At 51.4% G+C, this 22,427-nt stretch overlaps 2 protein-coding genes across 5 annotated transcripts in view; one reads left to right on the forward strand and one right to left on the reverse strand.

Moving 5' to 3' along the window:
- The window catches only part of NES (nestin), a 61,186-nt gene that overhangs the window by 25,975 nt on the left and 12,784 nt on the right, over positions 1-22,427 (reverse strand). The window lies entirely within an intron of this gene.
- BCAN (brevican) overlaps positions 16,135-22,427 on the forward strand; it is a 52,183-nt gene continuing 45,890 nt past the window's right edge. The window contains exons 1-2 of one of the 4 annotated variants that reach the window (XM_043535320.1): positions 16,135-16,189; positions 16,691-16,831. The gene's annotated coding sequence lies outside the window, so the exon portion shown is untranslated. Of the gene's footprint in view, positions 16,223-16,420; positions 16,832-22,427 lie in introns of those variants that run through there. The other 3 variants (XM_043535319.1, XM_037883445.2, XM_027827029.3) reach the window with 3 other exon arrangements.

Genomic DNA, 22,427 nt, shown 5'->3' on the forward strand with positions numbered 1-22,427 from the left:
CCTCCTGGGCTGTTCAAACATCTGGATTTGCGCCCTGGTCTCCCACTAGGTCACATCTATAGACCGTTATTTATGTACGTGCATTACAATTCAACTAGAGGCTGCAGCCGCAATCAGGGCCCCCTTGGGCTAGGCGCCGCACATACATGTACTGAGAGACAGTTCCTGACCCAAACAGCGAGAGCCTGTGTAGACACAGGGTGGGAGGGAAAACTGAGGCACAGGGAAGGGCAGCAGCAAGCAGAATCAGTGATTTCTTACAGTGCATTGCCCAGTCCAATTTTCAAATGGTCTAAACCCGTGAAGCTTTGCCACTTCCCTTGGGAGTTGATTGCAGACACTAAGAGCTAAGGTTGCCTAATGTAATAAATACATTAAAAGATCATGAAGGACTTTGAGATCTACGGATGAACAGTGCTATATAAGAGCTAGGGATTATTATTAACATTTAGTCGTCGGTTAATTTCACCCAACGCTCCTCGTTCTATCCATCCTGTGCCATTCTACCAACCCGTCTCCCTGCTTGGCATTTGCGCCCCGCAGATACACATTTAGCTCTGTTAGTTCCTCATTCGCTCTCTGGTTCTTCCATCTTTTCTTTTTTTTTTGGTCCCTGTCCCATCCCCCCACCACTTCACAGTAGCCTTCTGCTGTCGAGCTGTCCGAAGAGATCGGCCTGGGAAGCGAACGGGATTTCAGGAAAGCAACAGAGAAAAGTTTGACTCTTCCTCCTGGCTTGAAGAGGAGGAGGACATACAGGCAGGTAGTCAGATTTCCCAAAAGGCTTTGCGGGGAATAGCATTCTCCCTCTCATGTATGTCAGTCCACTGGGCTCGATTTATTTTCTAGTCTGACCTCCTGTATAACACCGGCCAGAGACCGTGCCCGAATTCAGTCCTGTTTGAACCAGCGCAGACCTTCCAGCAAAGGCATCCAATCCGGATTTAAAAATTGCTGTGCAGGAAAATCCACCATAGCCCCTTAACCATCTCTGCGTTACACTAAACAGACAGAGCTCCCTGTGTCTCTCATGATCAGGCCAAGCTTTTAATCATTCGCGGGGCTCTTCTCTGAGCCCCCTCCCATTTATCGACATCCTTCTTGTCCTGGTTAGCTGATGGCGACGTCCCTTTAGGCCGATCAAGGGGCCTTAAAGTGGGCTGAAACAATCCCCCCTGAGAGTCCCGCCCCATGCAGGGGTCCTCCCCGGCTGGTGCAGAGCCCTGCACTAGGCTGACCAGATAGCAAGTATCAAAACTCAGGACGGGAGGTGGGGGGTAATAGGTGCCTATGTGAGAAAAAGACCCAGAAATCAGGACTGTCCCTATAAAATCGGGACATCTGGTCACCCTACCCTGCACCCACCCAGCCCCCAGCGTAGGGGAGAGGAAATGGGGGGTGTGGCGGGAGTGCACTGCATTGGGGCTACTCTCTTCCTACGAGCCATCTCTGAAATGTACAAAGCCAGCCCCTCGGGGATGGGCTCCCTCTTCCTTGGTTTTGGGCCTGCTTGGGCAGTCCTACTTAAAGATCCTCTGCTTTAAATGCAGCAAAAGCTGCTCCCTGCAATCCTCCCTCCACCGCTTTCTTCACTCGAGAAGGAGCCTTCTCTGGGCATCCCCTGGTCCCTCACCAACCTCCTTCCAGCGCCTTGAGTTTCCACCAAATCTCCGCCAGACATCCTGTCTGGCTGCCCTGATCTCTGGTTTATTTCAGTGAGTCAGTATTGAAATGCCATTAAGCGATACGGATGGCTCTGACCGGCCCAAAGGGCTTGTAATTCATCTCCGGAGCTCCAGACGTCGAGAGATGGGTCTGTGCAGACGAGGAGGAGGCTATAGCTGGGAAAAACATGGCTGAGGAATTGGGGTTGATAGAGGTGGAGTAGGGGACGGGACTGTGGAAGCAAAATGCAAGACGCTCTCATGAGCTGAGAGATTAGTTGGTCCAGGTGATGTGCAACCAGGAACTGTACCTTTTGCTGCTGGTTCAAGTCCAGGCCGAGGCAATGAAGGAGCCCCAGGCCTGGCTCAGGACCCCGTTGGGCTGGGTGCTGCACAGAAACAATCACCACAGTCCCCAGCTCTTCTCCTCCATAGATCTCAAAGCACTTTTCAAAGGAGGGCAAGTATCATTGTTCCCATTTTACAGATGGGGAAACTGAGGCACCGAGCGGGGGCATGACTTGCCCCAGGTCACCCAGCGGCAGTGTTGGAAAGAGAACCCAGATTTCCCAGCTCCCAGACCAGTGCGCTATCCCCTGGGCCCAGGGATTTGCACGCTATGCCTAAGACAAGAGATAACAGGTGGATAAAGTCCGCGTCTCAATGACTTATAGGAGTCACCCCCAGCTAAGGCACAGGGCTGATGAAGTGTCTTATCCAAGGTCACGCCAGGAGTCTGTTGCGGAGTCGGGATCTGAACCCGGCTCTCCTGAGTTCCAGTGGTAGAAAGCGGGGGTGGGAAATAATCCTTCCTTCATCTGTCCTGTCTATTCAGATTGTAACCTCGTTGGGGCAGGGACTGTCTCTCCCGCAGTGTCTGTGACAGCAGGCCCGCGATGTCAGTCAGGGCTTCTGGGTGCTAGTGTCATGCAAGTAACAACAGTGCTGGGCCCGACATCGATCAGAACGGAGTGACTCCCGTTTACACGAGCTGAGGATCCAGCTTGTCTTGTTTGGGAGCAGGACAGACTCTGGAATATGGCAGCGAGCGGGTGCAGAGAAAAAGTCCTGTTTGCTCTATGAAGTATTCAGCAAGGAATGTAACCCAGAGGCCAGCTGCCTCTGCCCTGTCTGGGGCTGACATCATGTGGCTTTATTGGAAGGGCGAGCGGAGCTTTGGATGCTGATCCCGAGGACAGGGGCAAACACAGACAGGCCTTCCGAGGGAACTGCAGCAATTGACGCAGACAATTGAAAGAGAGGAGCTGATCGCTGCGGTAACTGTGGGCCAGATTGTCCAAGGTATTTAGGCATGTAGCTCCCAGGGGAGTTAGGCACCTAAATACGTTTGCGGATCCGGGCCTGAGCGCCTCGTTCCATATGACTGATGTCAATAGAGTGCTCGGTGTCTCTAAGTAAGACAGGTCCTTACCAAAAACACAGCAACTCTGTCCTAAAAAGAGTAGTCCAAGGTAAACAAGGAGGGGAAACTGAGTCAAGGAAGGCCAGCTGGGCAGTGGCAGAGCCAAGACGGGAACCCAGATCTCAGTCCAGTAAGTGCTCTACCCACTACACCGCACTGCCTCTCCCACCCAGTCAATTAATGACTCCCAGTTTACACCAGCACCGGACACAGTGCAACTAGGCCCCTGTGGTTCTTCAGATCCAAACTTTTGCACTTGGTTGGAGCTGTTGGGACTTGCAGCTTGCGAGGTCAGTTACACTTGTGCTAAGCCACTCCTGACCGGAGTCACTGAAGCCAAGGTGCATGGCAGGGCCCTGCTAGGAGGCTGATATTACTCAGAGTTCACAGATGCTGCTGATTTGCCTTCCGTGCCCTGGGGGTTGCTGCCAGAGATGTGATGGGGATGGTGGACTCAGAGCCGCCTTGTCTACCAGACCTCACGTAGAAACTCAAAAGCACTGGCTCTCGGTGATTCTATCTATCCAATGGGACACAGTGCTCAGTCTAGAAGACACCATCAGAGATGCTTAGTTTTGCAGTTCTCAAACTGTGGATTTGTGTCTCCAGAGATAACATGCATTAAAAAAAAAATTTCATTTAACTATTTTACTTAAAAACAATTTTAACAAAGACAAACCTGATTTTTAAAAAAACGTGAATGTTTAACTATTTCAAACATTCATATGCTAGTTTTGTTAAAATATTATGTTTGCTGTTGAATAAAAAAAATCCAGAACACATAACGTTGTTGGTTTAGTTAAATAAAACAATGTAAATGTCTGTCTGGTGATGTTCTCCTCCTAACACAGCATGGCAAGAAAATCCTCCAAATATTAATGATTGACCTGTTGAACTGGAGTTAGTTCACCTCCCAATGACTTCATAAATATCTGCTTCAATTATTTTTGGTAAATGAAATAACCAAACAATCATTCACTTTCTGATATAGTTGTAAAACTAATCTGAAAATTTTTCAAAATAAATCACTTTAAAATGTACAGTGTGTCCCTTCTAAAAATGAAACCAAAATAATCTATACAGAAGCCCCTGGAACCCCATAAGATTGGGTCCCTAATCCATGAACTAACTATTGGAACTCATTTACAAAACTTTTCTTAAACATTACATGAATATATTGTCTCATACTATAGAATTAGAATTTATAATCCCTATTCCATGAGGAGATATCTTTGAGCTACAATGTATCTTAATTAAAACTATCTTTAGAAAGTTTTTTCCTCAAAAAGCCTTTTATCAAAAAAATCCGATTTAAATTAAAAAATTCCGACTTTTTTGATTTAAAAAAAAATCATTTATTTTTATCCACCCTGCGCACAGACATGCAACCCCCCCCGATTCAGCGGCGCATCACACCCTCACATTGCATGGGCGTAAATGACAGCACAAGGCAGAAGGCGATGGGGAAATTGAGCCTTAAATATTCCTCTCTGCCACCAGGAGGCCCTAGACGCTCACAGCTGAGTTAGCAGAGCGGCAGCAGGGCTGTACCCATCCAGCCTCTTCTCCTCCTTTGCAGCTTTCCTGTGCCCTTTCATCTTCTTTCACCCTACTTTGCTTTCTGCCATTCCCCTGCAGGAGAACGACCCAGGATCTTGCCGGCCGGAGACTTAAACAGAGGTTCAAATCCCCGTTTGGGACAGAGGGCGAGAGAGACCCAGCTGATCCCAAAATCCTGCCGGCAAAGGAAGACTAACAAATGCCCCACCAGCTGAAAAGACCCACCCCGGGCTTTCCCCACCCGGAGGGGACCCACGGACAGGGTGTGGCAGGGGAAGCTGAGAGCCAGGGATACTTCATGGGAGACCAGGAGCCTGTCCAGTGCCTGTTACAGATGCCCTGGAGAGAGTACATGCACTTAGATGCTGTGCTTGTTGAAGAAACCCAGGGCCAGCTCCAGCTCCTGGCATTGGTGGCCAATGCCCCTGCTTACCCCAGGGCTGGATTTGGCCCCCTGGGACTGATTCTCCATCAGCCTGCACCTTGGTTACACCAGTGCAAGGTGGATGTAATGCTTTTTACACCCAGTGTGGTAGCTGGCCTGATTCTCTTACATGCTGCTCCACAGTGTAAAGGGGCCTTAAAGGAGGCTGTTTCCACCCACAAGAATCCCCTCTGTGCAGAGGGTTTCCCTGGTGGGCATGGAGCTGGCCTAAGGGCCCTGCTCCCAGCTGCTGGTGTGAAGCATGTTGGGGGTATGGCTGGAACGCATGGCCCTATGGGTAGTCACTGCTTCCCAAGGGCCAGAAAGGGAAGCAGAGCGTAAATCAGAGCAGCTCTGAGGCTGCTCTACCTTATCCCAGGGACCCAGGAAGGACCCTGCGGAGCTGCAGAGTACAGGAGGCCCAGTTCTCAGTTACACCAAGACTCCTTTACAGGGGTTAATGCCCCAGGGGGAGTAAAAGGGTCAGCCCCTTCACACGGCCAGAATGGAGAAACAGGGCTTTAGTGTAATGGAGGCTCAGGCCCAGGGAGCGCTCAGATGGCTTAAAGCTCCAGTCACCCACCGCCTGCCCCCATCCCCGCCCATCCCTATCCCAAGGGCAGGAACAGAGACACAAAACACCCGGCCCAAGTTGCGAAGAGAGAGTGACCCAGGCCCCCAGTTCCACCTACCAAGGATTTGCTAAGGGGCTGAGAGTCTGGGCTGACCCAGGCAGGGGCTGGGATCTGGGATCTATTTTGTCCCAGCCCCCCAGAGCGTTGGTTTAACGCTGGGGCTCAGCAGCGCACTGTGAGTGTGTTCCACTCTGGGGCTGGGAGGTCGGATTTAACTCCCCATCCTGCCCCACTCCTAAATCAAGCAGAAACCCCAGCCGGCAGCAAAGTTAATCAGCCTGCCCGCGTTCCCATCAGACACAGAGCAGCCTCCAGCCCCCTTTGACCATGGCTGTGCACTGATCCAGGCTGCTTAACCTCCTCGGTGGGGCTGGCGGGGCACAACAGTGCCTTGGGCTCGCAGCCCCAACCTGCCCCGGGTAGAAGCTAGTCCCTTCAGGCTCTTACCTGCCCCCTGGATCAAAGCACCTCACAATCATTGCTGAGCTGAGCCAGTGAGGTGGGTCAGAACCCTAACCTCCCCTTTTTCTATGTGGGGAAACTGAGGCACAAAGACTTGCCTGAGCTCACCTAGGGAGCCTGTGGCCAAGCCCAGTGTATGAATCCAGATATTGAATGGTGTGAGATCCCCGCCTGGTGAAAATCAGCAGCACTCCTTTGGATTCAATGGGCCAGATCCCCAGGTGGCACAAATCAGCCTTACTGGATGGGAGCCCATGTACCAGGTCCCCAGCTGGGGCGAGGCAGCTCCACACCATCGTGAAGCCAATGCAGCTGTTCTGATTGATGCCAGCCGAGGATCTGGCCCGGAGTGTCCAGCGGCCGCGCTTGGCATGGGCGCCGGAAGTGGCTGCTGCCTACGTGGGGCTTAGCAGGGGCCGAGTGAACAGAGAGGAAGGGCTCCTGCGCCAGCAATCTCAGCCTAGTAGGGGCGGGGAGGTGGGGGGGCCTTTCAGCTGCTCTGTGAAAGCTCCAATTCAGCCGTGAGCCGACCCTGCCCATCTGCGGCCTCGGCTGGGGACAGAACAGCTCTGGGGCAGCCCTGAGCAGGGGGATGTGGCTACCGGAGAAGGCTTCTGGTGGCAGCGAATTTCTTCGGTGCCTTTCCCTGTGCCAGGGGCTCTGTACAGCCCTGAGTCCCAGCCAGGATCGCAGCGGGGTCCGGAGTCACATAGGCCAATACAGCCCCATGCTGCGGAGATGTTTGCTTCTCAGCGGAAGCCTCGCTGCACAGGGTCGGCTGGGCAGGGCGCCGGGGACACAGACGTGGTGGGAACCCCAGAGGGCAGCTTGGCAGGGAGTTGGTGGAAAGGGTGGGAACGGGGGCAGCTTCCCTGAAACATCTGCTTCAGGGCTCCCCGATGTGAGGCCTTGTCAATATCAAAATGTCTTTGTCCATCTCTGGCACTTCCCAACCCAGGTCTCCAAGCCCTCTGCAGACAGACACACAGCACCCGAGAGAGGGAAACTGAGGCACAGCGTGCCTAGCCTTACTTTTAAAAAAGTCCAAACCCAAGCTACTGCATTGCTCCCGCAATTCTCCCGCAGGGGAGAGAAAGCTACAACTGAGGAAAGAGAGTCCACTGGGGAGAGTACGGGCGGGAGGAAACAGAGGGACTGGGACAGGCACTGATCTCAGTGCCAGCGTTATAACTCCACTGGGACTTGAACCTCCTGATCTCAGCGTAAAGCCACAGCCCTGATTGCAGTGGAGCTGAAGGAGCAATCCTGGGGCAGATCTACACCTTAAACATGCTCCAGCACAGCTGCGCCACTGCAGGGCGTAAGCGAAAGCGCTCCTACCCCGACTGGAGAGAGCTCTCCCCTTGGTGTAGTTAATCCCGCTCCCCGGTCTTCTAGTCCCGTCCCCTGCACTCAGGGCAGGACCAAGTATTATCTAGACCATCCCTGACAGGGGTCTGTCCAACCTGCTCTTAAAAATCTCCAATGATGGCGATTCCACAACCTCCCTCGGCAATTTATTCCGGTGCTTCACCACCCTGACAGGTAGGAAGTTTTTCCTAATGTCCCACCGAAGCTGCCCTTGCTGCAATTTAAGCCCGTTGCTTCTTGTCCTGTCCTCAGAGGTTAAGGAGAACAATTTACCTCCCTCCTCCTACAACCTTTTATGTACTTGAAAACTGTTACTGTGGTCCCTCTCCGTCTTCTCTTCTCCAGACTAAACAAACTCCATTTTTCCCTCCCGCTGACAGGGCTGCGTGCACAGCGGGTTGAGGTCGGCGTAACTCCGTCGCTTCGGGGAGTGGATTTTTCACACCCCTGAGCGACGCGGTTATAATGACATAGGCCTGCAGTGCAGACCTGGCCTTCGTTACAGTGATCAGCTTCCTGCAGTGGATCATACACCCTGCCCTGGTACCCACCCCCCCGCCCCGCCGCATATTGCCCCCAGCCCCGAGGCATTCCTGCCTTTCAAACAGGAGCCTGGGGCTGGATTCCCTGATGGGGGCCTGCATTTACCTGGGGGGGGGGGGAGGGGAATGGATTCTCCATCCGTTGCGATGTTTAAATCAAGACTGGACAGACGTTGTTCTAATAGGTCTGCCTTAGGGATTATTCCAGGGCAGTCCTCTGCCCTGTGCCATCCAGGCGGTCGGACTAGATGATCACAGTGGTTCCTTCTGGGCTGGAAATCTCTGAGTCTGTCAATCACAGAGCCAGGCCGAGACTGCCTGGTAACAGATAGGGAGCTGGAGCAGCGTGAAGTCCAAAGGCGCGACAGAAACAACGGACGCAGAGGGAAAGAGACAGACGTAACCAATGGTCTCCGAGGTGGAACCTTCCATCATTCCCTCCGGGTCCAATGCTGTCCAGATTCACGGCGGCCCTGCAAAGGGGACGCAAAGGGGGCTTAAACCCACCCCCTTCCCTACCGACCCTATTCTAAAAGCCTGGTGAATTCTCCTGTCGAACCAGAACCTCGTGGGCCTTCTCACCTGAGAGCCAGCTGACCATCCTGAATGCAGGATGCTGGGATTTCTCCCCCTGCTGCAGGGCAAGGATCAGTAATACCAGGGTCACACGCTTCCAAGCTGCTACGGACCCCCTGAATGGCATAAGATGGGCCTGGATTTCAGAGGCCTGGGAGATCAGACTTGGGTCCCTCAGTCTGCTCCCGCCCCACTGCCACCTCTCTCCAGTTCGATGCGTTGATTTCAGCAGCGATGCTTCGGAGCCGTGCGCTGCCAGAAGAGAATCGGTCCTGTTGGGCAGCTGGCTGGGGCTCCCTCCGGCGGAAGGTCTGGCCCTGGTGGAGGGGCTGGATTTGTTCCCGAGGGGGGAGCCCTATCAATCGTGCCAGGGAAGGGGGAGCTGGAGGACCTTGTAAAGGAGAAACAAAGGAACGAGGCAGGCAGACCGGGCATGGAGGGGGAGAGACGTCTAATGGGACAAGCTAATCAGACGCAGCTGGATGAGATGATCCCGTGATGAGAGAGAAGAACGAGCGGCGCAGCCAGGCAGCCGGGGTAGAAAGAGTGGAGAATTGGATGGGAAAGCCATTAAAGGGCAGAGGAAGATAGAGACAAATGGTCATGACACAGGGCCAAATCCTGAGCTCCCTTCCCAGGCTGTGACTGAGCAAGGGCATCAGGGTTTGCTCTGTGGAAAGGAAGGGGGACAATGGGGCTCAGCAGTCAGGACACAGGGCCTGGTTCCCAGTTACTCCATTCTCCTGCATGGAGATAAGCCCCCTTTGCACTCCCTGGGTTGCTGGGCCATGCAGGAGCCTGGCTGGCCACTGGTGTCAGTTAGAGCAGCCTCAGGGATGCTCTAACTTTATATTCTGCTCCTTATGGGCCCTGGGGAACAGGGAATAGCCACAGCACAGCGTGCTGCAGCCACGTCCCTGATCCACTCCCCTGCACCAGGCTCTGGGAGCCGAGACCTTACTCCAGCTTCACACTGGCCAGGGAGGCTCTGCCCCGAGAAAGGGGGATTCTCAGGAGGGCGTTGCCACCCACTTTGCTTGACCTTTGAGCTGCTCTCGGCACAGGGGTGAATTTCACCCCGGAGGAGCAAAAAAGCCCGGAGGCCGAGAGCCGCGCGCAGGCCAAGCGGGGAACATTTGCTACCAATTATGGTTTCACGTCTCTTGCTGAACGTGCAGTTCAGGTTTCCCCTCTTTGAGCGTTTTGCCACAAATGTACTAACTCAGGATGTGATCTCATGAGCTGAGCAGAGACTGGTTGGGTCAGGGCTTGGACGGGAGACCTGCCGGTCACTGCTGATTCAGGAGATGGCAGAGAATCGGTGCAGAATGAATGGGCCATTGTGGAGTTTGGCGGGGGGATGGGGGGGGCTGGATGTCAGGTAAGATGCAAGCCCAAGTCTCTGCCCACTTGTGGTCAAGGCACTGTTGGGACGATGGGACTGTGAGATGTGGCGTCCTGGCTCTGTTGCATTAGGGGAATCACATTCTGCAAACGCCCTGTCTGGTTCAGTTGGACACAGTATTTTCCTCCCTCACTTCCTGTCCTAAAGTCTTGTGCAGTGTTGCTGCAGGATGTTAAACGGCTGCCACCCTCCACTCCAGAGGTGGCTGCATTTCAGTGCTTTTGGAGTGATCCCTGTGCAGTGCTGTGAAACAGCTGCCACGTCCCTACACAGGGAGGAGAGAAGTGACCCCCTATACAGATATATCCCTTGCCTACCTGTCTGGGGTGTTTAATGCTTGTCATAGAATATCAGGGTTGGAAGGGACCTCAGGAGGTCATCTAGTCCAACCCCCTGCTCAAAGCAGGACCAATCCCCAATTTCTGCCCCTGATCCTTCCTAAATGGCCCCGTCAAGGATTGAGCTCACAACCCTGGGTTTAGCAGGCCAACGCTCAAACCACTGAGCTATCCCTCCCCCAGCGTTGAGATCAGCAGATCCTGCAGGAGCCCAGGGTGCAGTGATCATCAGATGAAAATGAAGGCAAACAATTCAGTTATATGATAGGAAAACCCTTCCAACTCTGGGGAAAAAAGCAGGGATGGGATAAAGCTGCCAAAGGAGCCTGTAGAACTGCTGACCTGACAAATATTCCAGGCCGGAATAGACATCCGTCTATTTCAGATGGTTTAGGAAACAATTAAGTCGCTTTTGCTCTGACTCAGGGTGGGGATGGAATTAAATTTAAAATGAGCTGGTTTAGCTAGGCTCCCACGCCGAGCACCCCTGGCCCTAAAAGAGAGAGGCTGCAGGAGAGGAAGGGGCTCATTCGTGTCGGGCAAGGGGAAGGGTGAGATGGCAAGGAAAGATGGCAGCACTATATCCCACTCTGGAATACAGGATTTTCCAGTGCCTTCCCTCTTCTGTACAGGGAAAAAGACACAGCCACGTTTGCGTGACCGAACATTTCTAAGGGATACAAATCGGGCTCCGTGAAATTTTGGGGCCGAAATTGTTTTCGGCATAAAATGCAGATTTGACAGCACCAGAAAGATGGTGTGAGTTCTTGTCAGTTTCGCTGAATTGTTCTGGTTAAAAAGAGCCCCCACTCCCCCCTTGGAAAAAATCTAAATGTTTTGTTTGAACATTTTCTAAATGAAATGTTTTGATTTTTTGGCTCAAAGCAACTTTTTTGTTTCAACCTTTCCTTTCATCTTATTTTTAAAACCCAAATAAAATGGTGGAAATCAAAACAAAACATTTCATTTGAACTAAAACAGGATTGGTTTTTTTTTAAAAACTTTTTGATTAATCAAAAATTTTGAAAACATTTGTTTTCTGTTTGACCTGAAACAATTTTTGTCTGGAATTGCCAGAGAACCAAAAAATCCATTATTTGCACAGATCTAGATGCAAACCCTCATGCTTCAGGGCAAAACCCTGGCAGGGGTCAGGAAGATACATCCCCTGTGGGCTAACTATTGTCCAGTCTGGGGTTTTTTCAGCTTTCCCTCAAAGAAGATGGTACTGGCTACCACTGGAGACAGGACCCCAGACAAGATGGACTATTGCTCTGATCCAATAGGTCGAATCCTTATGCTGCTATTTACTTTGGTCCAAGACACGTTTGCTAGAAATTGGGCTTCGGTGCAGCTCTGGATGCAAATCACACTCCTGGGCTTATTTTTAGGGCTCAATAAAAAAAGAAATTTCCATCCCATGGGAAATTCCAAGAATTCAAAATCTGTTTGAGCCCCAAATCGGGTTGAAATCTCAGAACTGTTCGCAAAGTGAAATACGCCAAAAATGTGTGTATATGCTACATATAACATCAATAAGGAGTCCGGTGGAAGAAGTGGTTTTTTTACCCACGAAAGCTTATGCCCAAATAAATCTGTTAGTCTTTAAGGTGCCACCGGACTCCATGTTGTTTTTGTGGATACAGACTAACACAGCTACCCCCGATACTTGATATAACATCAATGTAAGTTCATAATATATTCTAACATATAATAGAACGTAAATATGGCTGAAGATGGTGAACTTGAATGCGAGATACAGGCCACATTGGGGAGCACTGGAAGAGGGCAGAACAACATCTCAAGGGTAGCGTATGATGAGTGTACGCCACTGAGACTAAAAAGCCCCACTGTATAGGACAACGGGCCCCCACCATGCTGTACGGCATAGGGGCACGGGCGATGGAGAAAGCGGGTTCAACGCTTGCCGGTTTGAGAGGAGATGTCTTTACAGCATACGACAAGACACACAAAGGGACGGATTTCGAAATGGGAGTATGAGGATACAAAGCAAAGTCCGTGATGTGGCTGACAAAATCCAGCAAGCAGGACCTGGCTGGTGTGGAGGCCTGGGGAAGATGAATGCAGGGGAGCTGGTGAAGACAGCCTGGCAGAGAGGATGGGAGGAGAGACCCCGAGGAAGACCAAGGAAGTGGTGGCTGGACTGCATCAAAGGTGGTCAGCAGGTAAGTCCCCGCAGCACTGCCTGGGTGCCGGATGCTTGCACAATGCCCCGACCCCAGTTAATGGGAAAAGGGGAAGAAGAAAACAGAACATAATATAATCGAGACTATACCCCAAAAGTCCAAATAACAAAGTCAAACCCCAACCAGTTCTGGAAGGAAGAGGGTTTGATCATTTCCTGCAGTCATGTCAGTGAAATCGACATGGTCCCATGCAAAGTTCTGATTTTGTCAATTCGTCTTTTCCCAACAGAACATTTTCAACCACCTCAGCTTATTTTACTCTAAGGGGTTTGAACCCAGGCCTCTGATCGCGGCAGCTGCTGCCGGAATACTGCTTTGAGTCCAGAGCTGGCCTCTCTGTGGGTTTACACTCTCACACAAGCCTTGCTAGCAGACTCTTTCTTGGTACCCACAAATCTTTCTCGTGGTGAAGACATGTCCCTTTGCCTCTCCCTCACCCCACACCTGAGGAAGCAACAGCACCAGGCGTTTCATTAAATAAGGTGCCCCAGCCTGTAAATGGGAAAACAAATGAATGAAATTCCAGCATTGGTCAATGACAGCCCCGTTACTTCTTTGGAAATATAATAGCTAGCTCCGATACACTGAGATCTACAGGAGACAAAAAAACCCAACAAAGTTCTTTACAAAGAAGATTGGTATTATTATTTCCATTTTACAGACAGGCAAACTGAGGCCCAAAGGGGTGAAGGACTTGCCCGAGGTCACCAAACCTGTCAGTGCTGATAATAGAATCCAGATCTCCCGAGTCCCAGTGCAGTGTTCTACCCACTAGGCCACACTGCCTCCTGATATCATTGCCTCCCCGGGGATGGGCATTAGGGCATTCTCTTGACCCTGCTAGTGGAACCCAGTGGTTTTATTGGTGAAGCAGATTTTTCTTTCTTGTTTATTTTTTACTCTGCAGGGAAATCTCCATCTCCCCTCTCTTTTAGCAGGAAAGCCCAGGCTTCCCTATTGGACTGGAGTCTCTCTTCTCCTGGCCGTTTGCATGCAGGCTCAGCACAGATGGCTTTTTCACAGTTGCAGGAGCGTCAACAGACAGCTCTGCTCACTCTGGAGGGTAATGTTGATTCATGCCCTACGTGTTCGGACTGGACTCCGGCAAATCACAGGTGCTCCATCAAGTCAAGCGATGGCTGCTCAATGTCCCATCCCGTCTGCTACCCTTCTTACAACAAGGTCACCTCTCTCCAGGCTCTGTATGCGTCTAGCTAGCCGAAGCATGGTTGGGTGGTTAGCTTGTGGGCTCAGACCTCGGTTCCATTCCCTGCTCCCTAACAGATTTCCTTGGTGACATCGGGCAAGTCACTTAGTCTCTTTGCCTCAGTTTCCCCACCTGTAAAACGGTGATGATAGCACTGTGCTACCTTTCAGGGACAGACATCAATCCAAGGTACTGGTATGGCCTGCACAGGGGTCACTCACCCAGCACTGAAATGCTGCCACTCTGGGGTAGGACGCAACAGCTATTTGACAGCGCACAGAGATCATTCACCCAGCACCAAAATGCCACCTCCTCTGGGGTGGAACCTGGCAGCTGTTTCACAGTGTTCAGACAACACCGTTAACTAGATCTTAATTCTTAGAGTGATAAATGATTCATTCCATTCAGGTGCTGTTGCTCTCTGTAAATTCAATGAAGCCATTATTCAACAGGCCCCTCTCCTGCTGCCCTCTGGTAAGGGACGTTTGAGAGAGATGTAGTTGTAAAATACGAAGTTCTACACTGAATCCTACTTGCAGGCTATAAGACCTTTCAGAGTAACTTTTATCCTCCAAAGAGAGCCCAAGGCCTTCACAAACTAAGCGCAAATGTATGCCTTTAGTTACTTCCAGGAAATCCAATTCATTTCCAAAGACAGTGTGGTCCAGTGACTAGGACACTAAATCACGACAGCTCAGTTCTGTTTCTGGCTCTGCCACTGACCTGCAGGTGTACGTACAGCCCGTTTGCATGCAGGGTCTTGATCCCAGCTGGGGCCTGTAGGTGCTACCGTAATCATAAAAGAAAAAGCCTTTGTATAACCAATGGCAGAATTTGGCTCTACCATTGCTGACATGCAGCCAGCTCTGGGGTGGAAGGCTGCAGCCAGTTGGCACAGAGCACCAACATTGCGGGTTAGGAGAGATTTCTGCCAAGGATAATGAAGGCAAAACTCCACTCTTAGGAGAAATGCCCTGAAATACTTAATGCCCAAGTAGGGCAGACAGACAGGAGCTTGATTTTTAAAATCCTCATTCAGTGAGTGTCCAGCAAACTGCAAACAATTTGCCTTAAATAGATTTATTCCTCTGCCTTGCCAGGATTTGAACTTGTGTTTACTGGAAGGACAGAGTCTTTGCTCACCAGCACAACAAAACCACACATATTCTAATGGAGCAACGCCTGATTTACCCACTGGAGTCAGTTCAGAATCAGGCCCCACTCAATCAAGCAGCTAAACTGACAATGTAGTGCCAATACTTAGCCGCTGAGTTGACTCACCCAGGATTTCCAAGCACTTAAACATGACCCCTTTGTGTTTTGATTCGGTCCTTATCCTCTTCCTCTTTTTCCAGATGGGTAAACTGAGGCACGGAGGGTTCCACTCAAGGCCTGGAAGGAAGCGGGTTCTCATGGGGGAAAAGCTACTTAGTCTTTTCTGCAACTGAAGACATCCAGGTGGCCTCATGGAACGTACTGCCCTTGGGAACAGTCAGGCTGACAGATGTTGTTCTCTGCTGTCGGGCTCTCTGTGCCCATCGGTTGTCTCATATGCTTCGGGCACATCTACATTTGAGACGGCAGCTGTAATTCCCAGCTTGTGTGGCCGTACCCGCGCTAGCTCTGTTTGCATATCTGCAGCAGGATGGGCGGCTGCTCAGACTAGCTGCCCCAAAGACAAACCTGCCTGAGCCACCATAGAGACATAGGGACAGAAACGTTTATCGGCGCCGGGAATTACACCTCCCAGCTCAAATGCAGATGGGCTCTTAGACTGGAAGCTCTTTGGGGCAGGGACCGTCTTTCTGTTCTGTGTCTGTACAGCACCGAGCGCCCTGGGGTCCTGGGCCATGACTGGGACTCCCAGGCGAGAGGGTTACAAGGATAACAAAGTGAACAGGATTTCATTCCCCACCCTGCGCCGCTGACGCCAGGTGCCCCTCGGAGCTGCCACCCGCTATTAAAGAAGCGGCGTTCAGGGAAAAAAACCATCCCAAGTTCTCGATTGTCGCTAACTTTGCTGGCGCGAAGTGCTGCCAAATGCTAGGCCATGTCGCTGGAGCCATGTGTGTCCCAGGATATTGGAGAGACAAGACGGGTGAGGTCATTTCTTTTATTGGACCAACTTCTGTTGGGGAGAGAGACGAGCTTCCCAGCCACTCGGCTCCATCCGGGCTCCCCCAACGCTCACAAAGACTCCGGGTAATTTACATTACAAAGCAGCCGCCCTCTGTCCTGCCCCTTTGTGCCTTCCGCCAAAGGCTGAAAATAACTCAGCCCAGGGTTCAAACTGCACCCCCCCCCCCCCCCGCAAATAGGGACAGGGCAGGGCTGGTTTGTGCATTTCTGCTTGCAATCTGAAATGATGCACAAAGGTATCAACTAACATTCACGCCGCCAGACGGCAGGTAGCCGCGTGTGTCTATTGAAACCCGTGTGTGTGCAATGAGGAGACGATCAGGATAAGGGGACTAGACGGGGGGGGGGGGGGGGGGACCCTGCATTTCTCCAAGCAGAAGCGCTGCGCTTTGGATTGCAACTCAGGGGCATCAGCAAGTTTTGGTGCATTGGATTAAAAATCTGTCCTGCTCCAATTTCCCCCTCTCTCCGTGGGATAGTCTGCTGGGTTTCGCCAGTTGCAAAGGGGAGGGGGGAATTTTGCCAGCACGGCGTTGAATTAGAAATACATTTGTCAAGCTGTGTGATTTCTTGGCACTCTTTTTTTAAGGGGGGGGGGAGAATAAAAGGAGGAGGGGGGGGAGGTTTTGTGTGTGTGTCTGTGCATCAGGGAGCTCGTTTCAACCTGGGTCCTGCCTCGCCCGCTGGCTGAGCTCCCGGCGGTGTGTTTTCTGTGCTCTCTTTTGGAATAACTGCAGTTCACCTCTGCATTGGCCCACTGCAAGATCCAGCCCAGCTCCGGAGGAGAAGTTCCCACTCTCCGGCCCCCTTCGCAAGATCAGCATCCACACGCCTCGCGTGAATTTCCACCCCTGCAGCCGGCTGCCTTCTCAGGAGAGGTTAGTGAATGACTTTGATTTCGCGGCTTCCTCCTTGCTGCGCTGGGCTCTTCGGTTTCCTCTGGATTCTTTTGGGGCTGGGTCGTGAATCTTTTCCTCGCATCGCGGAGCAGCAGGCTACTCCCAGGAGCGTTCCCCTGGGGCGACGGGGCTCCCCCTTGTTAATAAAGGACTCACACTTTGGCCCTGGGGTTTGTTTTTCCAAGTGCAAATAGATTTATTGAGAGGTTTCAGAGGAGCAGCCGTGTTAGTCTGTATCCGCAAAAAGAACAGGAGGACTCGTGGCACCTTAGAGACTAACACATTTATTTGAGGATAAGCATCGGATGCATCCGATGAAGTGAGCTTTAGCTCCCGAAAGCTTATGCTCAAATAAATGTGTTAGTCTCTAAGGTGCCACAAGTCCTCCTGTTCTTTTTGCGAATAGATCTGTTGGTCAGTCTCTCTTTTTTTGGAGGACAGAAAGTCAGAGGAAAAGCTCAGACTGGCAATGAGATCTCAGCCTATTGCAGAGTTTGACAGGCATAGCCATTTTCCAGTGCAAACAATTTTTGGTTGTGTGTGTGTGTGTGTGTGTGTGTGTGTGAGAGAGAGAGAGAGGACATGCCGTGAATATGCCATTTGCAACACTCAGCTCTGTGCAGCAGGCAGGGAATCAAGGGGGGGATTCATCACTTCAGCCGGGGCCCCTCATGTGGCTACCTCGGGGATTTGTCCTTGGATCTGCGACGGTCCAGGGTTTCTCTCTCCGCACTGAACAATTGTATATGTGGGCGAGCAAGCCTTTTAATAGGTTGCCTCCTCCCTCGTGTTGCGTGTGCAAACGCTCTCGTCCTCTCACTCCTTCATGGCTCCAGCCCTGGAAACGCGTGGGGGAGTTTTAATGGTTTTTATTTCCTTTTTTTTTTTAAGTGGCATGTAAGAGAGAATTTACCACTGGCCCGGGTTCCATCCTGCATTAACAGCCCTGGAGCCTGGCACTTGCCGTTTGTACATAGAGGGCAGGGACAGTCTAGGCACTGGCAGGGCAAGTCTGTGCTAAACTTCTGCGAATGCACCGTTGAGCTCTGCCCCGGCCAGACTGTCTTTAATGGAGCAGGTCGAATGTAACTCGCTTTCTGGGCTTTCTGCTGAGACTGCCAATAATGGGGGGGGGGGGGGGGGGGGGCGGGGGTGTGCTAAGGTGGCTTTCCTGTAAGAAGGATGGGCTAGCGGCTCCTGCCCGGGGCTGGGATCCAGGAGACCTGGGTTCTTGCTGGGTGTGACCTTGGACAATCCACTCCATCCACCTTGTGCCTCAGTTCCCCCCCATATAAAATGGGGCTGCCCTATTCCACAGGGGGGCGGTGAGGCTAAAGGCACCCATGCCTGAGAGGTGATCGCCTGCTGTGGTGAAGAGGGCAGCTCAGTGCCTGGAGAGCTTGCTTGGGATCAGCTCTCAGGTGCTGGGTTTGATGCAGAGGTTCTTCAGCCTGCCTTATGCAGCAGGTCAGGTGGAAGGAGCCTAGCGCCTGGAAATCGACAAGACACTCTTTGCAGCCCCTCTGCGGCAGGAGCCTAGCGTGTTTCCTGGAGGAAGGCTTTGCAGGGAAATCCTGGGGGGGGTGGGGACTTACTCAGGTTCATCTGTTTGCAAAACAAAACCCAGCATTGCAGATTCCCTAGTGGGTTCCATGGAGAAGCATGGAAGGCCAGCCATATCCAACCCCATGTACCTTGTCTGTTGCAATGACCCCCCCAGAAACTCCACCTGCTAGCTCAGGACTAACCTGCCCCCATCCAGGGCAACGGCAGGTTTATTGTCTGCGATACAACAAGCCGGAACCAGCCCGCAAATACACCCCATGCCCTGAGGGCCCCATCGCACAGCCCCTGTGGAGCTAAGGGACCCGACCCCAGGGTGGATTTGATTTAAATCACTAGTCAGGAAGACTCGATTTAATCATGGATTTCTACATAAAAGAGCATTCTGGAATATGCTGCCCAAACAGTTTCACTTTTGTTTCTACTGCCTGTCCCTCCCTTCTCACATTTATCTCCAGACTCCTTCTCCTTGTCCAGATCTATTCCGCCCCTAACAATCTTCTATTCACTGAACTTTTTGAAACTTTGCACTTTTAGAGCGGGGTAAGGGATTGACTCTGTGTATACAAATTTGCAGAGGGACAATAGGGTTGGGGTCTGTTATTTCTCACCTCTCTATATTATTTATTTATTTTAAAACATTTTTGCTGTTAACAAGCGTGTTATCTCTGGAGACACAAATCCACAGGTTGAGAACCGCAAAACGAAGCATCTCTGATGGTAACTTCTAGACTGAGCACTGAGTCCCATTGAGTAGATAGACAGATTAACCTAAATAATCTATACAGAAGCCCCTGGAACCTCATAAGATTGGGTCCCTAATCCATGAACTATTGGAACTGCTTTACAAAACTTTTCTTAAACTTTACATGAATATATCATCTCATACGATAGAGTTAGAATTTATAATCCCTATTCCATGAGGAGATATCTTTGAGCTACAATGTATCTTAATTAAAACTATCTTTAGACAGGGTTTTTCCTCAAAAATCCAATTTAAATAAAAAAAACCCGATTTTTAAAATTTTTTTTTTAAATAATTGATTTTTATCCACCCTGCCCAACCCTCAGCCCGTTGAAAACAATGGCAGCTTTGCTGAGGAGCACGGCAGAATCAGGCCTCTCTGCTCCAACGCCTCAGTATTAGGATGGAGTTCCTGACGGCACGTCTCCACTTAAACAGCTGCCCCACTTCAGTGTAGACGCTCACGCTACCGACGCCAATAAGCAGTTCTCCTATCAGAGTAGGCAATCCACCTCCCCAGGAGGCGACAGCCAGGGGGATAGAAGAATTCCTCCGTCCACCTAGCACTGTCTACACCAGGGGTGTATGCTGATGGACGTCCCCAGTGGAGACCAGCCCTCAGTTTCCAGGCTGGGGAGGGAATTAAGACCCTTAATTGCACTTTTTTTTGTTTTGTTTCAGTTAATTGATGGCTAGTTATCTTGCTACAAAAGTTTCCACCCTAAACCGGCAGTTCAGAGGCACCACAGAATACTTGCTGTTACTTTAGCATTACTATGAAAGGGCTGGAGGGTCCAACCTAGATCAGTGGCCAAGCGTGCAGACACACTGGCCCAAACCCTCAAGGGTATTTAGGCACCTAACTCCCACTGGAGTGAATGGCCTAAATACATGAAGATCTGGGCTACAGTGCTTAAAGTGGGAGGAGTAATTTAAGGTGGAAGGAGGGGGTCAATCTCCCCCCCCCCCAGTCAAAATCTAAACACTAAGCTGGGTTGCGCAATTTAAGCTCTCTTTCTAAAGCTGCCGCTCCCAGTTTAGGATTGAATCCCTCATTTTGTTCAGACCACTTTAAGCACAGCAACCCCACAGTAAGAGACAGCCCCGGTCCTGCAGCGCTGACAGTCTAAATAGGTGAGGGGAAACTGAGGCACGCAGAGACGTGACTTGCCCCAGGTCAGCTGCCAAGCTGGGACTAGGACCCAGGTGTCCCAACTCCTTTCCCAATGACCTAGCCACAAACCACCACTGCCAGGCCTGCTGCAAGGAGATGGAGGAAACTCAGCCCTTCAGAAGGGGGGCCACAAGGGAGAGCCAGTTTGGAGCAGAACTTTCCCCACAGTGTTGGGTGGTCCCGGGATCTGGGTTCTGGGTCCTTGTACCGTGCCTGTCACAGTAGTATCTGAGCACCTTCCAGCATGAAGTGACAGCGATCCCATGGGGTTGGTTTCTCCCAGCCACCTGCCTAGGGGGTTTAGAAGCTTGCAGAGTCAGCACAACCCTAGATCTTTGATCCTCCACAACACCTCCCCCTGTAAGGACAAGGGGGAAAGGCAGTTTTCAAGCCAAGATCTGAACGGAGGTGGCAAGGCTGAGAAATAGAGGGACACCGGGATGCAGTGGAGAAGGCTCTTGCACCTACAATGTGCAAGGGGAGGAGGCGGCCGGGGCCAGGCAATGGGCACGAAATACACTGGTGGTGTTAAGGGAAGCTAGACAACGGGGCTGCTCTTGAAAGCTCTGTGCCCAGACGCTGGTTTTGGCCACAGTTTCCTCCTCCTCCGACATCTCAATTCTCCAGCGCTTTGAAACCTGCCAAGAAACCCCAAGCAAAAAATCTGAACTGGTCACTTTCCCTTATTGCTGTCAGAGGGCTCCCTGAATCTTTATGCCAAGCAGCAGGAAGGGCGGGAAACACTCATCTCGCTTGCCGCGCTACTTAGACTAGACGTTTATTTATGGCTGTTTCGTCCTTCAGAAGCGCTCCGGAGGTTTACAAGTGACTTCACCTTGCTGTCCGCTTCTTAGTGGAATCATGAAGGCAGGTGGCATGGGCTAAACATTGCCTCCCAGGACTGGGAGGCAGGATGCCAGGAGTCTCTTTCCACTGAACGTGGTCCAGTGGTTAGACTGGGGCAGGCTGGCCATCAGGACTCCTGGGTTCTATTCCCAGGGAACGTGATCTAGGGGGTTAGAGCAGGAGGAACTGATAGTCAGGACTCCTGGGTGCTCTTCCAGCTCTGGGAGGAGAATGTTGTCTAGTGGTTAGAGCAGACTGGGAGTCAGGATTCTATCCTACCTCTGCCACTGTGTGAGCATGGGCAACTCACTCCCCCCCAACACCACTCTGTGCCTCAGTTTCCCCCGCGGTCAAATGAGAATTTGTAAAGTGCTTTGAGATGAGTAAAAGCAAGAAGAGAGGAGTATCGTTTAAGTGCTCTCCGGAACTGCTTGGTTGATACCAAGTACCACACACTGCAGGGGGTAAGCTGCACTTTTTCGTTCCCAAAAGAGACAGACAGGGGAAGCATTTTAATATGTTTTTAAACATGAGCCCAGATATCTGGCCAAATTCCAGTCTGGGTAATTACGTTCTGCCTGCTTAAATGTCGCCAGGGGCTTTAATGGGATGTGGTTTCCTTCTTCACTTCCTACCTTAAACCGTTTAGTTGGTGCTGTTATATGAGGCCACAGTGACCCATCCCAGAAGTGGCTGCATTTCAGGAATCTTGCATATCGCTCTGCTCAGCACCCAGACGCTTGTGAGACCCAACAGTGATGACCGTTGTGATCTCAAGCTTTCTGTGTTGCTGATGCAGTCCCTGCTTTTATCCCAGCATGCCCCGAGCCCCCTTCTCCTGAAAACATATATGAGAAGAGCTCTGCCCTGCACCATGTGCTCCCTCGTCTTATGGAGTTAATACAACAAACTCCTGTTGCACTCTGCCAGAGGTTAGCACAGGGGTCCTGGACTCCTGGGTTCTATTCCTGGTCTGGTCACTCTGTGACCACGGGTGAGTCACAGTCCCTTCCCGTGCCTCAGTTTCCTCATCTGCAAAATGGAGCTAATACTCCTTCAGCTCCCTGGGGTGCTGTGGGGATGTCCTCGCAAGTCCTTGGAAGATGTTGAGCGCATATTAATGGACTGATTCGGGAGATTGTTTTAGTAGTCGTCATTTCCCCCCGGCAGGAAGAAGACCCATTTCTGCTGTGAGTGGGTAGTGCTCCGGGCTGTTGGATAGGGAAACCAGGGCTAGTGGGTTTTTC

Source organism: Chelonia mydas, chromosome 24, assembly GCF_015237465.2.
Source record: "Chelonia mydas isolate rCheMyd1 chromosome 24, rCheMyd1.pri.v2, whole genome shotgun sequence".
Taxonomy (NCBI): Eukaryota; Metazoa; Chordata; order Testudines; family Cheloniidae; genus Chelonia; species Chelonia mydas.